This window comes from Galeopterus variegatus, unplaced genomic scaffold (genome assembly GCF_000696425.1).
Source record: "Galeopterus variegatus unplaced genomic scaffold, G_variegatus-3.0.2 Scaffold1143, whole genome shotgun sequence".
NCBI classification, from domain to species: domain Eukaryota; kingdom Metazoa; phylum Chordata; class Mammalia; order Dermoptera; family Cynocephalidae; genus Galeopterus; species Galeopterus variegatus.
In genome coordinates, this window is record NW_007727254.1 from 389,770 (window position 1) to 395,170 (window position 5,401).

A 5,401-nucleotide genomic window follows, 5' to 3' on the forward strand; every position below is an offset into this window, starting at 1 on the left:
AATAGAAATGAAGGCAAAAACCATATAATCATTTCCATTGATACAGAAAAAGCATTTGACAAAATTCAATATTTGTTCATTATTAAAAGCTCTTAATAGGGCTGGCCCGGTGGCGCACTGCTACAGTGCACCGCTTAGGAGCGCGGCGGCGCTCCCGCCGAGGGTTCGGATCCCACATACAGACAGGCGGCTCACTGGCTGAGCGAGGGGCGGGAGCAACACCGAGGGTTGTGATCCCGTGGCCATCCCGGTCCGGTACGGGGGCGACACTGAGGGTTGCGATCCGTTGCCGGACACGGAAAAAAAAAAAAAAAAAAAGCTGAAAGTACAACTACTGTGAGCCTATATTTTTAGAAATAGTTGTGGACCCGATGAAATAACATTTCTAGGCTCATTCCAGCAGGCAGGCATTTTTCTGGGAGCTCCAGAAAAAATTAGCTGGTAGCATAGACACACTTTTTTATGTTGAAGCATAAAAATTGTAAGCTCATCGATTTGTGACCAAGACCAGCCTTTTCAAGACTATTGGCCAGATTTGCGGCATCGTCTGTGACTGAGCAGACAGGAGGGAAAGTGATCTTGAACCCTCCTCTGCTGTCACCTTCCAGTTATGCTGTTGAGTTGGGTATGAAGGACTTGGAATGAGTCACCATTACAAAATTTTTCAGTGGGGGGAATTATATCTCCTAAGCACTCTTTTAAAAGGAGGCCAGCGAGTGAATGAATGACCTCGTGATGAGAATGTCTGTCAATGTGTTTAATAAATAAATTCTGCTCATCTTTTCTGAGGGCACTGAGGATGCCCCTCTTCTCTCTCATCGTGGCCTAAGATGTTGGGACCGACTTAGAAAACTCTTTTCCAATATATATAAGGCTCAAAGTGGGATGTTCTGTCTTATAGCTGTTGCTGAGGAGAGGGAGGAAGCCCAGCCCTACCTGCCATCCCCAGGACCTTTCCCGGGGAGCCTGCCAGTTGCCAGCACACCGTTCTCCTTTCTTCATGCCAGCGGGTACCAGCCTGCCTTGGTGTTTTCACCAACCCAGCCTGGAAGTCCACACACGGGCAGTGCAGCCCTGCGCCGGGGGACCTCTGCCAGGACAAAGCGCCTGCCGCCTCTTGCATTTAATCACACGGTTGGACACATCATACTTTCTGAACATAAAGATGTCAAATTTAATTGCTCGATCAAGGTACCCAATGTGTACCAGGACACTACAATTTCTTGGTGGAAAGATGGGAAGGAATTGCTTGGGGCTCATCACACGATTACACAGTTTTACCCAGACGATGAAGTCACAGCAATCATCGCATCCTTCAGGTACGTGTTCTTTCTTTCTTAATGTTGTTATGTTTATGCTGCCTCAAAGGCAAAAGCCTTCTAGTTTAAAAAAACAGCCTTTTTTCTTCTATTTAAGCAACCCCGCGGTTCCTGTCATTTGTCCCTTTGCCCACGTCCGCCCCTCCCCAGCACCCCTGCTTCTGTGCATCATGGCCCTGATGTAGCCCTCATGCAAACTGGGGTGGGGAAGCGGTGCCGAGTCTTAACGTCTGGGGACGTGAGGCCTGGTCACTGCCTCAGTGTTCTGTGTTTGGCAGGAGCAAGCTGAATGAGTTGGGGTGGGTGACAGGTAATCCAAGCCAGGACATGTATCTGGAAGACTCCATTCTCCCAGCGACTGAGCCATCGTGTTTCAGAATGCTGTGCCCGTGAGACAGCCGCTTCTCTTCTCACCACCCCTTTTGTGTTCTACTCTCTCCAAGAAGTTTTGTTTTGCTTTTGTTTAGTTTGGTTTGGTTTTTTATTTATTTGCACCAGGACTTCTTTGCATGTACAGTTTTAAATCTGGGTTGGCCTGTGGTCGTTAAAAGCTCAAAATGAGGTCAGAGCCATGCAGAGTCAAAGCGACACCACCTCTCTGGAGCGGAGTCCTCTTTGATCTGTTACGTTTTCACTTTCTCTGACCTGATACTTGGCACGGTCCCATACTGTGTCATGTCTTTTGGTGAATCATTTTGTTTCCTTTGTAGAAAACCACCTCGCAGCTACCACAGACCCCAGGACTCTGGTTAGAGTTCACTGTGTCAACACTTCCACAAGATGAGCCTTTTTTGCATTTTTTTCCCAGGTTGTAGGCTTAGTCAGTGGATAAACCCTTAGCTTCAAGGTAAAGAAAACAACTTCCATGTTTTCCCTTGGTTGACTTAAACTCTGGCTGGGTCTCGTGGGCTCAGGAGGTTTGGCTATATTTTTTCTGCATCAGCTACAAAAAGCAGATATTTTACTGTTGCATAGACATCGCTTCTGATGGGAGAAGTAAAATCATTTAATAGTGAGTGACTGAGGAGTAGTTTAAAGGCTTAAAGAAGCAGAAAGCTAGCTCTTTGGTCTCATCTGGTGTCACTTAGGAGGGACTCAGCATAGTCCTGTTGTCTCTCTGGGCTCAGCTAGCCCCGTGACTGTGGTGAGCTGCTGCCTTTTTTCCAAAGACAGAGACGGGCTTGGACCATGTCATTGCCAGCTCCAAGTCTGCTCTAAGGTGCCAATTTAAGAGAACTTAAATTGGAGGGTTTTGAAACTTAGAGTAATCAGGGTCTTATTTTGGACTTGTGCCTTTAGAGTTCAGAAGGTAGCCTGGGTAACGTTTTGAGAATTTTAGAGTAGAATTTATTCTTTGCATAAACTCATTCTGAAAGAGAAAAATCTTATTTGACCTCCAAGTTAAGCTTTAAAGCAAATTTAGTGATCAGAATTCTTGCAGATGATGGACACTCAGCTGAGTTGGGTAGCATATAGGACAATACCAAATCCTCCTTTATAACAGTTTTTATTTTATTAAAGTAACATTCAGATGACATAGTGGCTGTTGATTGACTCAGTGAAGTAAATTATGGTGACTTTATCAAGATTATAAATCCTTGAATAGCTTCTTGGCAAGAGAGAACGATGTTGGAGACTGCAAACTTGCTATCTTTTAAGTGAGGACATGAAGGCCTTAGGAATGGGTGACCTGCCCGGGGTCACCAGACAGTGAGCTAGCCTTACTAAGTGAGCTAGTCTTACTTAAGCAGGGAGCCTCTTCTCATATTTATGGGTCCTAAGGAAACCCACCTTGCTTCCCAGGAACAGTGAAGAGTTAAAGAACAGTGAGAGTGCTAAGCTCTCAGTATGTGCAATTTTATTAGAAACTCATTAGCCTGCAATTTTGTTGGAGTTGCCGTTAACAATATAGTTTATTCAAAGGAATGTCCTAACAAAGTCATGTGAAGGGAAAGGAACACAAAATATAGATTTCTCCATATTGGCATGGGTCAGAGGAGCTCTAGGGAGAAACACATGGTATTTTGAGTTAGGTCACAGGTCCATTTTTATACAAGGTGTTGGGATCCCATGTAGAAATTTCCATAAAGAAAAAGCAGAATTTATATGAATTTTGAAAACGATGAGGTCTCCAGATTGAGGACCCCACAGTTCATACCTCCACTCATTCTTTAAACAGGATTCAATTGTGAGTTGCGAGAGATTGACGGTATTGTGGACACTGTGTTTAACTTTCTCAGCCTCATGTTGGTTTCACATTTTCTCTTCTATGTCATGCAAACGCTTGCCTCATGCTCACCCCACACTTAAACTCTCACTCATTCTTTAAACAGGATTCAATTGTGAGTTGCGAGAGATTGACGGTATTGTGGACACTATGTTTAACTTTCTCAGCCTCATGTTGGTTTCACATTTTCTCTTCTATGTCATGCAAACGCTTGCCTCATGCTCACCCCACACTTAAACTCTCAAACTCCTCATTCTAAAAACAAGGGTTGCTCAAGCATCTGGTCTTTGATCCTAAAGCAGCACCTCTGATAATTGAAGGTGCACTTTAGGAGGTGTGCAGATTTTATGCACCAGAGCTTTGGGTTCTGTTTCTCCTTACATTGCTCTGACACCCTCTTTCCCACAGTGGCCTGCATTAGTCCGTTTTCTGTTGTTTATAACAGAATATTTGAAGCTGGGTAATTTATAAAGAAAGAAATTATTTCTTATACTTTTGGAGGCTGGGAAGCCCAAGGTCAAGTGGGCACATCTGGTGAGGAACTTCCTCTTGGTGGAAACTCTACAGAGTCCTGTGGTGACGCATGGCAATGGCTGGCAAGAGCACATGGCAAGGGCTGGGCAAGAGCACATTTCTACTTACTTTCTTCCTCTCCTCATAAAGCCCCCTTTCTATGCCCTTATACCCCAGTAAACTATTAACCCATTCATGCGGGTAAAGCCCTCACAATCCAATCAGCTCTAAAAGTCCCCACCTTTACTGGGGATTAAGTTTCAGCATGAGCCTTGGAGGGGACAAACATTCAAACCATAGCAGGGTTTTTTTTGCTGTCATATTGCTCCCTCCACTCCAAAGGAAGAAAACAATGTGATCGAATAGTTTACACTAAAGAAAGCTTTAACATTCACTAGTGACATCATTCTAGACACCAAAGAGTAGATTTTTTTTCCGAATCACAACACGTAGACAACTACACACGGTTATAAAGACGGCCAGCCTGCTCGTGAAGGCATCTGCTGGCAATCAGTTTTTTGTTGGCTGCACAGTTAACGAATAACTGGACTTTGAGACAAGGAGGGCAGACCTGGTGTTTGTCCTCCTGCTTGTGGTTGTGGACAGAACAGAGGGAAGGGCAGAATCAAACGTCAAGTGCAGAAGTGGCAAGGTAGTGTTTCCTTCAGTTATTAGACTTGACCATGAAGTGTGGATTTAGGGGAGGAGGACCTGGCATCAGGACCAGGGGAACTACACTTCTGCCACTCAGAAGTGACCACATCTTATAGTCAAACTTCAGTTAATTGAAACTGGGGGAGAGAGATGGAAAAGATAGGAGCTCAGGGGCATTTAAGAGTGAATCTCATGTACTCTGGAAGATTAAAGATTTGGCATCATGCATGGGATTGTCCCTGAAAGGCTTTTGAAACTACTTTGTCATATCTCTTGTATGTCTGTGTGTGTTTTTAAAATTATTTTAATAGTAATATATGTACTTTGCTAAAAACCTAGAAAATATTGAATGAGTACAAAGAAGGGAACAATAGCCCATAATCCTACAACTCTGAAAAAATTTTTCCAAGTATATATAAATTCAATATTCTTGAAATAGAATTAGTCTTTTATCACATAGACTATGTATCTGGTTTCATTCACTTCACATTATCTTATGAATATTTCTCTACCTTATTAAAAGTCTTCAAAATACTTTAATGGCTGGTATATACCACTTTAATCTGCTACCGTGAAACAGAAGCAAATATAGAAGATGCAAGTGAAACTATAAAGAGAGAACATTGAAAATTATTTTCAAAATGCCTAGGTTGGGGGCTTATACAAGGGGAAAAATAATTGATATTAT

The 5,401-nt window shown here is 43.2% G+C and overlaps 1 pseudogene; it reads left to right on the plus strand.

Moving 5' to 3' along the window:
- The first annotated feature begins 885 nt into the window (after positions 1–885).
- LOC103592416 overlaps positions 886–5,401 on the plus strand; it is a 26,963-nt pseudogene continuing 22,447 nt past the window's right edge.